General features: G+C 48.2%; 1 protein-coding gene across 3 annotated transcripts in view; it reads left to right on the top strand.

Annotated features, from left to right (window-relative positions):
• Positions 1 to 2679: 2679 nt before the first annotated feature.
• Positions 2680 to 14677, top strand: part of RBFOX1 (RNA binding fox-1 homolog 1) — a 1498136-nt gene continuing 1486138 nt past the window's right edge. For 2 of the 3 annotated variants that reach the window (XM_029222042.1, XM_029222050.1), the window contains exon 1: positions 2801 to 3653. The gene's annotated coding sequence lies outside the window, so the exon portion shown is untranslated. Of the gene's footprint in view, positions 3654 to 14677 lie in introns of all 3 variants that reach the window. The other variant, XM_029222049.1, reaches the window with a different exon arrangement.

Genomic DNA, 14677 nt, shown 5'->3' on the forward strand with positions numbered 1-14677 from the left:
GTGAACATTTACAGTAGGCAGAGACAAATGATGTGATAAAGTTATGGAGAGGTGCTCAAGGAGTTCACAAGAGAGACACTGGTCGTATCTTGTGTGTGAGTGGGGGTTGGCAGGGAGAAGTAATGTCCAAATGGAGATCTAAAAGAGAAACAGAAACTATCCAGGAAAAGAGAGTCTGTAGGAGCATTCCAAGTTGGAGGAACAGCATGTGCAAAGGATTGGAGACAAGCAAGGGAAGATCACCTCTGGATCATAGGGTCAATGTAAAATGAGAGACAGAGAATCCAGGAGCTTGTAACTCATGTAGAAGACTTTATCTTGGGGGACAAGAGGAGCCATGAGAAGATCTTAAATTTGAAAGTGAGATGATGAAATTTACACTCCAGGAAGATCTTCAGCATTTTGAGTAGGGTTAATAAACTCTCAGCCAAGCATGAGGCTACAATGTCATTCCTTCCCACCAGTTTTATGGAAGACACCATTTTGACATCTGCTTATATCACAAATTGCAAAGTATCTTTTACGTCCAGTAGGAGGAGCCAAAGGCTCTATGTTCTTCCCCAGAGCTGGGCATTCCTTGGCCCTCCGCTGTCCTGGGAGCTGTTTACTTCAGCACCTCTCATTACTGAGAAGTGGATCAACGTGGAGGAATGACAGAAAAACTCTGCCTGGAATGTGAAAGATCATGATGAAAAAGAAACTAGTACTTTCCAGATGAATAGCATAATAGCATGGTATATTGATCTTTACTCTAATTTGTTTTAAACTGTAATGAATGTCTCCCCCACTCATATTAATCTTTCTTAAGCCATGTAGCCACACACCAGTGAGTCATACCTGACACTCATTGCTAATACACCTAAGCCTATCTCTACTCCAAAATAAATAAGAGTCGACTCAGACTGGCCTTGATTTTGAGATGCTTGAATGTTTTATTTCATTTCCAATGGAAAAGTATATAGTAAAAAATCGTAAAAGCACCCAGCGATTACCCATTCTAATGAAACAATAGCCAGTGTTTCTGCCTTGAATGATTGCATTTTTTTCCCTTCTGGAATAAAAATGAAGGAGCATGGAGAAACAATTCCTGTTGGTGAATTTGCACAAAACATTGTATTTCAACAGAACTTCCCATTAACTGCCATTTATTTCTTCTCTCATTTTTGATAATTTGCTTTTAAATTGAGAATACCTCTTTTACAACCCATCTCATCTCCCTGCACGGCTAGACAATTACATTTAAATTCGGTGATTTTCCCATTGTAAACAGTTTCTGGGGGAAATGATTATGATGTTACTAACCCAGATTTATGGCTTCATTGTGCTATCTCTGAAGGGTAAGAGACTAGTATAAAGAAAAAAAAAGTTGCTTACATACAAATATATTATCAAAGAGAGTCCTCAGGAAGCATATAGTAAAACCAACCCAAACTGCAAAATCACCTACTGGGGCCAGTGAGAGAGACATCTTTCTGGATTTTGCAAAGTTATTTTTGTTACATGTTTTTAAAAAATTCCAGTTGTTGGCAGAAGTTCCTTTTTTAAATTTTATTCTAATGTTAGCAGAAATCGTAGCCCGACAGGATTGCGGAGGAACTCATGAGTCTGCTATTTGGTAGGCACTTAGGAAATACACATGTTACAAAGCAATACATGTAACATGGTCCCTACTTTTGGAAGTCTTACAGTTTTACTTGGAAGAGGAGACATGGTACAAATGCAACAACAACAAAATCAAATGATAGGGCGGGGAAAATGAACATGCGCCTCAGAGCAAGGGCTCAAGGCTAGAATCTGGACTTGTCCAATCCCATCTGGCCCTCAGAAGGCAGTGTGGTGCAGTGGTACACCCCATGAAATTAGGTATTGCCCAGGAATCCTGGTTCTTTCCAGCTGTGTGACCTTGAGCAAATTATAACTTTCTGGACCTCAGACTTTCCTGTGTAACATAATCACCTAAAATGTTTATCTAGAAAAAAAAAAAAGATGAATTTTTGGCTCAGTGAGTCCAGGGTGAGGCTCAAGAGAAAGAAGAAACATTGCTGCTTTAACCCCTTTAAGCCTCCGTTTTCTGATCTGCGAAGTGGACAAACCTATAGTACCTACCTCATTTAGCTGTTGGGAAAGTTCAATGTAAATACTTCAAATAGTATCCGGTGAAAGTGAGTGCTAATTGAGTGGCAGGATTTATTGAGGAGTCACAGGGCTTCTGACTCTAAGGCAACTGCTGAGAGAGTAGTCTCTGGACCCCTCTAGAGTCAGCACCCTGTGCAGGATTAGGCAGCCATGTAAGAGGCCAGGGAGGGGTGGCCCAGGCCCGCGCGCAACCGCTCCCTGCCTGGTGCCCCTCGGGCCTGGATAACTTTTTGCATCTCGGGTAGGGCTCCATCTTTGCCTGGCCTCAAGATTTCCCAGAGCAGGGGATTTGTCCAGTCTCCTTGAGGGGAGGGGGTGGAGGGGGCGCTGGTGCTCAGCGAGTGAGTCCGCTTTGGGACAAGGACTTGGGAATGCCAAAGACCTGGGTTCAACAGCCACACTCCCAACTCTCACCCCTTCGCCCCAGGAGACCGAGGCACTGGGTCGCGCGTCAGCCACCTCCAGTTGGAACCGGGGCTGCGCGCTTGACCGCGGTGGCGGTGCTGGCGAGGGGAAGGGGGAGGGGCGCTCCCTAGAGCTCGGGATTATTTTTGGCTCCGCAGCCCCGGCTGCTCGCCGCCTGTGGCGCGCGCTCACACACATTCTCACACACAGACACGCGCGCACACACATATGCACACATTTTCTCGTTCGCTCTCTCGTCCTCCTTTGTTTATTTTCTAATCCATATTTTTATTTGAAGATCTCCTCTTCACTCTCTCCCGCCCGCCTGCCGGCACTCTCGCGGGCCAACCGGGTGCACACCGCTCCCCTCCGTCACCCCAGCCCTCCTCCCGTCTCCCCGAGCGCGGGGTTTGAAGGTCACCTCCTTTCCAGTCCCCGTGCGAGCCGCGCCGCCACCGCCGCCTCCAGCCGGAGCCGGTGGCACAGGCTGCGCTGCCGTGAAGTGGTTCTCGCAGCCGCGGCGGCGGCGGCAGCCCGGGGTCCGCGCCGGTTGGGGAAGCCCGAACTCGCGGAGGGGAATCCCTCTCGCTTCACCCCAGCCCCTGGCTGCGCCCGCGGTGGGGCGGGGACGCTCTGCCAGCCCGCGAACGGCAGAGGCGGCGGCCGCGACCAGACCCACGCGTGCGCCTCCCCGGCAGGAGGAGGAAGGAGCGAACAGGGCACCCCGCATCTGGAGGGGACAGCCGCGCGCCCCGCCCGTGCGTCCGGAGCGAGAGAACTCCGAGCCTGCCACCAGGCAGAGCGCGGAGAAGCGGACTGTGCGCCCCGGGACCGAGGAACCTTGCGCTCCAGACCCCCGGGCAGTGGCCGTCCGGGCCCAGCGGTGCTTACTCGCACCGCGCGCAGCTGCGCCCAGCCTGCCGCCCAGGCAGGGGCGCCAGGGCGGGGCTGACCTGCCAGCAAAGTTGCGGGCAGCCTGGGAGAAGCCAGCACCCCCTTTCGCCATCTCCAGCTCATGGTGAGTGTGGCTGAGGGTGCAGAGAGCGCAGGGAAATTGGAGGGTCTGGGGCCGAGCGGAAGGCGACCGGAGCCGGGTGCGGCGGGAGTTCTAGGTAAGTCCAGGCGGAGTCACCGCCTCTTTGCCCCCCTGACCTGGCCAAAGGGTCCCACTGAGGGAAGAGCTGGCTTCTCGAGGGCTGGCTTCCTCTCAGAGCCAGGCCGGGCGCGCTGTACTGGGAACTTTTTCAGTGTGGTGGAGAGATCTCTCTGCACGTCCTCCCTGGGGGCTGAGATCAGGAGCCCCTACCCCCTCATCCTTCTAGAAGCAAGCCCTGTCTCGGCCCAAAGCGCGCCTCTGGAGCGCCCAGGCTGCCTTGTCCGTCCTCCTGGGAGCGAGTCCCAGGTGCAGGGAACAGCGGGCGTCTGCCTGCGCACTTTGGTTAGGGTTCCTGGCAGACTGGAAGCGTGCACTCGGTGCGCCCCGGGGCGCTGCCTCTCCACCGCCCTTAACGAGGTCTGAGGGAGAAGGCACTTCGTGGCCTGGGAGGGCGTTTAGAAGCATCGAATCCTTTGTGGAAGGCGGGGAAGAGGAGGGTCGCTGAGCTGGAGGGAGAGTGTCTGTGTTTATGGACACCGGAGGGACGCCCAAGATGCCACTGCATTTGACCCTGTGGGGAGGGGAAGGGGGCCAGCCTGGGAACTCAGGACTTGGAAACTCCGGCTGCGCCCCTTGGTTCCTTTGGTGCCTTAGGGCACCTTCACCCTGGAGAGGAAACCCAGGTAGCAGTTCTCGGCGCAGGCCAGGGGTCGCCTCTTGTCAGCTTCAGTTTCCCGACTCTCCAGGGTTAGAGGCGAGGGAGGGGTTAGCGAGTCGCTGCTTCCATATCGCCGCGGCACCATCAGGTTGGGATGCTCCTGGAGTCTTTAAGGTGTCAGCTCCGAGGGACTAGGCCAGCCCGGAAGCTGCCCGCGCGGAAAGGGCGGGGAAGACCCCGACCCGCCTGGTCCAGGAGCCGCCGACTCTATTCCCTGCTGCCAGGGAATGGGGGCCTCATGGCTGCTGCCCGGACAAGCAAGGGCCGGGCTGCACCTGCCTGGCTCGGAGCGTGTGGGGCGGGGCTGCTCAAGTGCTTGGAAATTCGAGTCTGGCAGTCCAGGGAATTGGTACCCACCGCGGGTCTTTTCAGTTGAACTTGGAAAGAAGTGCGGACGGTGTCATGGAATAGCTTTGTTTGAGCTACAATATGATGCGCCACAACTGGAGTTTTCTTTTATAATAATTATGATTGTATATTTTTATTATTTTTTAAAATCTGGTGCGCCAAGAGGCCTGGCCTTTTCAGCACAAGTTTAGGACACACCCCAGCCAGTGATCTCTCCCTGCCCCTGTCCTAGTTCATCTACCCTCCATTTCCCATTTATCTTTGTTACAAAGGAAAAAATAAAAGATATGAGAGGGCCTGGATCCTTTCAATTCTTAAGTGACCACAGAGGGCCTGGCTGGAGCCATGGGCAGATTTATTTTTGGCCAAGGTCTTTTTTCTTCAGAGGCAAGGACCTGGGCCCATGAAGGGCAAAAGTGGCTCTGGCAGGGGTTCTAGGGCAAACAACGGGGCTGACTCCAGACCTTCATGCTTTCTGAGCTCATCTGGGAAGCACTGGGATCTGGGGGAATCCACTGGGTTTCCCCTAAGTTAACTCGTGGCTGAGTTGGATTAGGAAGAAACTGGTATCATCCTTTACAGTTTCTGAGGGTACCGTTAGCGTCCAGAGATAAGGCTGAGAAGAGTACCGGGCCCTTGGCTGTGCCACCTGCTAGCTGTGTGACCTTGGGCAAATGACTTCACCTCTCTGTGTCTCCGTTTATTCACCTGCCAGATGAAAGTTTTAGTGGTAGTATTGACCACAGCGGGTTTGGGGGAGAATTAAATAAAGCAATAAGCACAGAACAGGGTCTGACACATGGCAAATGTCTGGATGATGTTAGTTTTCTTTCTTTTTTTTTTTATCAAATAGATTACTCTCTATTTTGAGTCTTATGACACCTGGTGGGATACGAAAGGCAGGCAGCTTCCCTTACACGTATGCCCTTTCTTTTAAACGACAGATCACAAATAGGGAGGTTAATCATAAAGGGAGATTTCTCAACAGAAACCTCATTCCTTCCAAGCCTGACCTCTCCTCATGTTCTAAGGAGGATCAGCGACACGCCGCCCACTGGCTGAGAGGTGGGTTGGTGGCATTTGACAACATCTCAACAGGCACCTATACCCTGAAATTAAGTTTTTACTTAATTAAGTATTTAAGTTTTTACAGCAGTTGTGTATTTTATTCTTCAATCAACAGAAGGCCTGCTTCTCCTTGGCCTCCTGGAATGAAAGTATCATCTTAGTAAATCTTACTTTCCTAAGAACACACCGTCTTTATTGTCACCCCGTGGTCCCAGGGTTTTCCACTTAGAAACGAGCCAAAACATGGATCTGAGCAGATTTCTCCTCCTGGAATTGACCCACTCTGCCCTATTTTCTCTTCATGATAATTGATGCTATTTTTTTACCTACTTCTCTAATGTCTGAGCACAGGCCTCTGTGACATCTTCACGTCTCTGATGACTTTTTTTTTTTTAAAAAACAAATTTAGCCTTTTCAGTTCAAGCCATACCAAATCATTATATTTTATAAAATTCCTTTCAGATAAGTCTTTTTTTTTTTTTCATTTAGAAAATTGGGTCTGTCCTGTATAAACATGTCTGACATTTCACCTTTGCAAAAATCAGGCCATTTTATTTGCATCTTTTAAGCTGATGTGTGGAGTAATGAACACATTCCAAGAGGGAAATCGTATCTGACACAGAAAATACTTTGGGGACGCAGTGATTTCCCAGTGGTGTGTGTGAAGACTATTGAAATCCAAGTGCATTTGCTCTGAAGGACACAGGGCAGCTCATCTCGCTTTTCCCACCCAGCATGGGAGCCACGTAGTAAGCATGCTCCACAAAGTAATATCGAATGACTTTCCTAAAATCATCACTTGTCACGTTTCCTTTCCCCTGTATTGCCCGAGACAAAACGTTGTTGTGCCAAAGAGCTCAAACTTGGAGGTGATATTTTTATTTTTTTATTTTTAAAATATTCATTTATTTATTTGGTTGCACCGGGTCTCATTTGCAGTAGGTGGGCTCCTTAGTCGCGGCTCCAGGGCTCCTTAGTTGCGGCAGGCATGCTTCTTAGTTGTGGCACGTGAACTCTTAGTTGCGGCACGCATGTGGAATCTAGTTCCCTGACCAGGGATCAAACCCGGGCCCCCTGCATTGAGAGCGCTGAGTCTTATCCACTGAGCCACCAGGGGAAGTCCTGATGATATTTTTAAGACGTTCTGAGGCTCTCCCTGATGCCTGCCTCCCATTATTTAAAGCACTGCCTCGAGGCACCAGTCTTAAAATATTAAAACTTTAATTAAAGAATAAATGGTGAGGGAGCTTCAAAATGAGGGGCACCAGGCACCTTCAGATGACTTCAACAGAGATCATGGTTAGACTAGGTTGTCGGGTCTGGGGGCTCTTATGAAAATGACCTGTGGAGTTATAAGGAGAGACAACCATCCTCATGTTTTATATCTGTAGTTACTCTGAGCACCATCATTACTGTTGGCCTGTCATTGGTCATCAGACACAACAGATGTGGGTGGCGCTTGCCTGCTGCTGTGGGTGGGTGTGTCTGTACTGGAGGAAGGAGTAACTAACGTAGTAAATGTTTATCCACAACATACCACACGTTAGCTGTTCTGCTCGGGGAACAAGGCCAATGAGAACCTTGCCCCCTTGGAGCTTCTTTAGTTGTGGGGAGAGCCAGACAATAAGCAAGGGATGGAAAATTCATTTTTATGAGGATAATGACAAGGGTTACAAAAATTATGATGTGACAATATGATAGTGACTTGGAAGGACTTTCCAAGGAGGAGAGATTTGAGCTGAGATCTAATTGAAAGGAGTAGTTGATGTGTATCAAGCGATACATGCATCCTGTGAGCATTTATTGAGCACCTAGTACGTGCCAAGCACTGTTCAAAGCACTTGCAATACACAGTGATCAGATGGAGCATTCCTTCTAGAGTGTTCTTCTACATGAAGAGCATTTTAGAAAGAGGGAACAGCAAGTGCAAAGGCCCCGAGGCTGAAACAGGGATACCATTATATGGATGAAGTCGGGTCATAGAGGCTCCTGAGAACTGATAAGGAGTCTGGCTCTTATTATTCCAATGAAGCCATTGGAAGGTTTAATGCAGAGACGTGCCATGTTATATTTATGGCTTACATGTTGTGGGAAACACCGTCAGATGTTTCTGAGAAGGGTAAATAAAGAAGCGTGTCTTCCTGGCCAGCCAGCTTTTGTCTCAAAGTTCCAATTCATCTCCATAACCAAATTTGGTCTGTGGACTTCCCGGCACTGGAAGGGTAAGCCCTACAGCATCTAAGAAAATGAACTTTTTTTCCCCCTCCTTTGGGGACTTAGAACAAAGTCTTAAATTCAAGATGGGGGATTAGTTTATAGGGAAAAGGAACCCCAGGTTTCTCAGTAATACTCATTGTGTGTGGCTGGAACAGTAGCAGGTGTCTGTATACATTGTCTTACTTAGTTCTTTCCCTAGATATCCCTTCAAAGAAGCAGCACCTCCTCCCCTGCCCCAGCACCCACACACACTCTTCCCAGTGGCTTGGCTACCTCACCATCTATCTGCACAATGGGGACGTGAAAAGACTCCACCTCGGAGTGCACGAGAATGACCCAGTGGAATCACTCATTACTCCCATATCCAGCATCTACTCTGTGCCAAGCACCCTGCTAGATGCCAGGGATACCATGATGTCCAAACCAGGTGCATATACGGTTTGGACACAGATCCCTGTTTTTGATCATCTATTCCAGAAGGTTCCTTTTGAGAGTGTGGCCATGTTTTTCTCCCATGAGTGCGTGTGATAATGGATATTGACAGGAAGAAGTGAGCTGCCTCCTGAGAGCCCTGAGTGCTCCTGGCATTGTCCGTCTTTGGAGGCTCTCCTGGCCTTGGTAGGTGGTAATAAGTTGTGATGGAGCATTTGGACATCTGGGCAGTTCAACTTTCTTCCCACATTTGACCCCCCCCCCCCCCGCCCCCAAGCCCGTCTCTCTTTATCCACAAGCCTGGAGCTCTGTCAGTGCTTGTTAGAGGAGCTGTGATAATAATGATAAGTTTATGATTTTTTTTTTTTTTTTTTTTTTTTTGGCTGAGCTGCGAGACATGCTGGATCTTAGTTCCCAGACCAGGGATCGAACCCGGGGCCCCCTGCGGTGGACGCGCGGAGTCCTAACCACTGGACCGCCAGGGAATTCCCAGGTTTATGTGTTTTGAGCACTTTCTGGACGATACAAGCTGTGCTGAGCACTCTGCCTGCGTGGCCGTGTGTTGAGCTGTGTTTTCCTGCCATGTGATCTCTTCCTCCTGCCCTCACCTCCACAGCTCACCTTGTTTACTCCCTACTCATCCTTTAGGTTACAACTCAGGGGTCTCTTGCTTAGGGAGACCTTCTGTCTTTCCCGGTGTGGATCCCCTTCCTTGCAGTCATCCCAGGAGCGGCTTTGGATTTACTTGGTGGCTCTGTTTTATCTCTTTCTCTTACTCCACTGGAAGGTAGAGTCAGGTGGGCCACGCACACACCTGGTTTGGACATATGGTATCCCTGGCATCTAGCAGGGTGTTTGGCACGGAGTAGATGCTGGATGTGGGAGTAATGAGTGATTCTGTTGGATCGTTCTCACGCACTTTGAGGTGGAGTCTTTTCATGTCCCCATTTTGCAGATAGATGGTGAGGTGTAGGCGGGGTTAAGCAGTGTGTCTCAGGGCACCACATCAGGTAAGTGGCCCACCCAGGATTTTTAACCGGATGGTCTCAGCGCGTAGTCCGAAATACTGGTCACTGCACTCGCACTGCCTGTGTTGCTGCTTTGTAAGATGCTAGGGAGGGGGGGAGGCAGTGCCGTGCAATGGTTAGGGGGACTTTGCTGCTCAGCTTGAGGAGCTCTGAGCAGAGATGCCGAGTCTGTCAGAGGCACAAAAAGAAAACAGGACACCTGTTTCTGTTTTCACAACCGTTCGTCGCTGTGTATGAGCGGCCTGAGCAGGGCGTCTGCGCTGGTGTAATCTGGCTCTTGTCTTGCTCTTTCCCTCCTCAGAGCCTTCGGGCCCCTGGCTCTGGGCTCACACTCTGAGCGCGATTTTGCAGGGAGTGCAGAGGGCACCCATCTGGCTGCAGGCGTTTGGGGGCATCATCCCCTGCAGGCTGACACGGCTCTGATAACCACTCACGGTGCGGTTTGCGCACCGCGGCTCACTCCGTTGAAGCAATGTCATCTGAATCAGCTCGCCGTTCATTTTTTCTGAGAACCAAAACTAGGCCTTTGCCAGCATAACAGATCAACTTGTGCCATCACCTTGCTTATTGTTAGGTCTGTCCTTCCTCAAGATGTTCCTTTTCTGTGAATTTTAGAATAGGGGAGTCAGAGATGAGAGTATGGGTTTAGGTTTTCAAAATTGTCTTTGTGTCATCCTCAGGTCCCTAAGAGCTACCATTTGTAGGAAGCTCCTTTTGTGCCAGGGCACAGGGAAGAATGCTTTGCATGCAGTGTTGCATTAACTATTTACCACAGACTTTATTATCCCCATTTTGCAGATGGGAGTACTGAGGCCCAAAGACTAAGTTGCAGACTCAAGCAGTTGCTCCAAAGTCCTGGGCTTCTCTCTTCTACTCAGCGCTGAGAGGACATGCTGGGTGTCGAGGGGCATAGCAGAGGGACCTTCACAAGAGGCTCGGGAGGAAGGAGGTGACGCAGGGTGATCATTAGGATTTCAGAATCAGACTGTCTGGCTTCAGTCCCAGCTCTGTCACATTCTAGCTCCATGCCCTTTGGTCTTACTTAACCTCTCTGAGCCTCAGTCTTCCCATTTGGAGATAATAATGATTCCTACATTGCAGGATCAGTCCAATGATTCATCAGCCCTGTAAATTATTTTAGCAAAGTACCTGGCGCATAGCGTGTGTTCACGAGTGGTGCTGGCTCTGATAATAGTGACAATCATTATTACCACTGAATAATAATTATATCATTATTGTTGTTGTTGTTGTTACTAGAATTTCACAGTCCCTTGAGGTAGCAAACTGGCCCCAGAATGTGATTCTTACATTTTCCTCTTGGCTGTAACACAGATGATAAATTGAGAGTGAAGGAGGAAGGACCCAGCATGGCTGCAAGTGTATAGTTGAGGGAGTTGACAGACCTGAGTCTCTGTATGGAGTTCCGCCTGCGGAGGACTGCTGACAGCAGCCATATGCACGGGCTCTGATTGATTGGCAGAGAGAAACACTAATATATTAGACTCGTTATGAAAAGTGACAGAGCAGGGAATCCAGAGGCTGATTCAGCTTCCGCAGCCCTGGCCGCATCCTGGTGGTGCTAGCTGGGTGTCTGCTTCCTGTGGGACAAGCCCTCCATCTCCATCCCGGGGTCATTGCTTGTGTTCTAGAGTGAGTCTCTTAAAGATGCCCTGGGCCTGACTGAGCCTTATTGGGTCTTTCTGAAGGGAAGCCTGGCCCGTGGCATGGCTCACTGTCAGGGCATCGTGAAAAACACATCTTTTCCACGGGCAGCCTTAGAAAGCTGGGTCCAGGTCAGGCTGCTGCTGATTGCAAAGGCTGATAAGAGAATGGAGATTGCACACACAGAAATTCTCAAAGGGGAGGAAGATATTCTCATTTGCATGGGGTGGGAAATTTCAAGAATTTCCTAGGGGAGAATAAAGAGGGGGATTGATACCTCTCTTTAGAACGTGAAGCTCTTCATTGGGAGGGTTTCTCATTTCTAATTGGAGGAGTTTGGTCAGTCTGAAATATAGCAGGTAGCATGCTGGCTAAATAAGGAGAAAAAAGCCTTGCCTTTCAAGGTGATGGCACATTGACCTAAGCTAATGGAGTTATTTTGGAGTCAGAAAAGCTTTGAGAAGACCAAACTCCCTGAGAACCAAGGTGTGAGAAGACACAGGCTTTGGATCTAGGCATACCTAACTTTTGAGTCCAGACTCTGCACTTTCTAGCTGTGTGACCTCAGGCAAGTTATTGTACCTCTCTGAGCCTCTCTTTCCCTATCTATCAAAGGACGAATGATTCTGCTTGTCTCTCCAAGGATTGATGCTCCAGAGTAAGGTAAGTTGAGTTAAAACATAGACTTCTGAGAATATTCCCTCCTCATCTATTTACTTACCTTGTAATATGCAGACAAGAACTTTTCACTAGGAGGCTCTTTGATACAAAAGTTTCTGTAGTTAATGTGCCTCCTGGTTCTTAGAAGGATATTTTTTTTTCTAGTGAATTTTTGTTTGTTTCGCACGTGAAACTTGCATAGGTTTAGTCTGTGTGAACTTCCAGTAACCTTTGGAAGTGCATATTGAGGACAAAGAATCATTCCCCACCACTCCATAAATTCAGTTCTCCTGAATTGTGGTTTGCCGCTTCTAATGAGAGATATTGTAAGAAAGCCATTTCATGCAATATTTGAAAAAATAGATATTATATATACACAGAAAAAGAATAGACCATTTAGACCGAGTTTAAGAGTGGATACAGCTGAGTCTGTAACACTTGAAATGCAAAGAACAAAATATTTTTGAAAACAAATGAGGGGAACCAAGAAAGATAAAAGGTCATGAAGAAGTCACACTCCCTGCTGTTAATTGCTGTGCTCCCCATCCTTGTGTTATCTCTGGTTTCAGGGATCAGAAAAAGTTCATTCTTTCTGGAGATATTGATTGGTATTTATGTATCAGACATTCTAAGTGGAACAAATGATTCTGTTCCCTTTTCACCTGCCAGGAAGCTCAGAGCCGATTTTACAGTCCAGTCTTGACAGTGTATAGCATTTGCCAGCATAGGTTTTACATATTAACCTCACTGTTGGCTCCATTTTACTTCTCTGCCTCAATTTTCACCTTTTATTGTAATTTATGTTGCTTGTTTCATTATTTTTTTAGAAAGAATGATCTTTGCAAGGTACCTAAAATAAATATACATAAGATAGGTGGCAGTTGGGAGGCACAAATGAATAAGTTGCAGTCCTTTAAAATATCAGGAATTCCGGAAAACATGGTGCTATAGTGCAGCGCTAGGTATCCTGAGCTAGACCCAGAGTAAAGCAGTGTCATTTTGAGTCCCAGCAGTGCAAATGGACACTTTTTATTTTCTCCCATTTTTTTCTTAGAAAAATTTTTAAATGACGTGACATTTTAATGTTATGTCACTTTAAACGACATGTAGGATCGCTTTTCTGGGGTCATTCACTGCCTTTCTCATACATTCGGTAAACACTTAAGACATTGCTCCCTGTCAGGTGCTGTGTCAGGCTCTGTTGTATTTGGATGATACACTGACCAGTGACCAAGACCAGCAAGATCTCTGCCTCCTGACGCTTATTCTCTAGTGGGAGAGACCAACATAAACCATGAAAACAAATAAATGGACCATATAATTATCTATTATAATAAGTATTAAGATGGAAACAAAACGGGGCACTGATGTGCTAAAAAGGTAAAGGGCCATATAGGGTTGGAGGGTGTGGGAAGATCTGTCCAAAAAGGTCTGTCCAAAAGGGGAGACTTTTAGGTGACATTTAAGCTGAGACCTGGAGAATGACGAGGACTGAGTTCTGCCAAGAGGGGAGATGGAGGCAGGGCAGGAGAGCATGGTGGCCAGAGCCCCGGAGTACGGGGAGCGCTCTACACGCCATGAAACCTGCACGGGGGCCCCCATGCCCGGAGCAGCGTGAGCGAGGCAGTTGACGTGGCCGGAGGAGCTGCAGAGGCCACAACACGCAGCCTGTTCTCGAGACCCCATGCTATTTCTTCCTGAAGGGGGTGAGGTCTGTGCTAGAACCATTACTCGCAGATGCGCAGCTGATGGGAGAACAGCTCTCAGGGTGAGAGAATGGCTGCGGGGAGCACCTCTGCGGGGAAAGGCGAGGCGTGTGCATGTGCGTGGGTGTGCGCATATGCAGGTGCGTGATGATGCACGTGTGTGACGCAGGAGGAAGGGAGGGCAGGAAGGGTGACCAGATGGTGGTGTGATGGGCTCTGATTGCAGAACCTGTGAGAATGAGGAACGGGGCAGCTGGGCCTTCTCTTATTTCATGTGCAGGGTGTCTCTGTTTAGTCCCCTACTCAAGTCGTCCCTCAGTTTTGTAGGTACATTTGGTGAGTGACAACATCTTAGGAGGTAGAGCCAGACCCCAATTCTGTGAATACACCTTCATAACGTCTGTAAAGAGGAAATAGAATTCCCTTCTTCACCTTAGACCACCCCCTTAACCACCGCTTCGTTGGCTCCATGCCACTGTCAGAGATTTAAAAATAATTGGGAAACGCTTTTGAGACTTCAGCATTTTGGAGTCCTTTTCCAAAGCCTTTTATTACCACAGCAGTGCTACTTCTGCCTCTTGCGTCGTCACCATTTTCAGTGCCCTCCCTTTTCACTCGTGGTTTTGGTTTTGCTGCCTCTTTGGTCTGACGTCCCTCCCTTGCGAGTCTTGGAAACAGGAATGTTCCGTTTTATGTTCCTTGTTCTTCCGGCATTGGTAGAGGGTTGTTACCCTGTTTCCTCCTGTGTTCACCATTTCGAGACAAGGATTGGTGGAATTCCCATTTATAGAAACAAAATCAAGGGAAACAGCTCACAGAGTTTAGTTTGTCTCCATCCTAACTCTTCTAGTTATTAAAAAAAAAAAAAAAAGGGAGTGAAATTATTCATTCCCTTGAGCTCCAGATTGCTTTACTGAAAGAAGGGAGGGAATTCACTCCAGGGGAAAGAGGCTCTTGGGCTTTCATTCCTTGATGATCTTCTCTTTACATAATTTTAGGGAGCATATTGGGGAATATTAATTCTGGTCGGCCACAAATGTGCATCAGCTCAGAGAATAAATGGAGAGCAGTGTCTGGAACAAATGCTTGTCTTAAAAAAGTTTATGAAATGCCAGCAGATGTCACTGTGCCCTTGCCATTTTAGTGTTTTTCCCTTTTAACTTTTTTTAAAGCAGCATTAATTATTTGCAGTAGTAAACAC

Source organism: Monodon monoceros, unplaced genomic scaffold (assembly GCF_005190385.1).
Source record: "Monodon monoceros isolate NGI ecotype Baffin Bay Population unplaced genomic scaffold, NGI_Narwhal_1 Super_Scaffold_13, whole genome shotgun sequence".
Lineage (NCBI taxonomy): Eukaryota > Metazoa > Chordata > Mammalia > Artiodactyla > Monodontidae > Monodon > Monodon monoceros.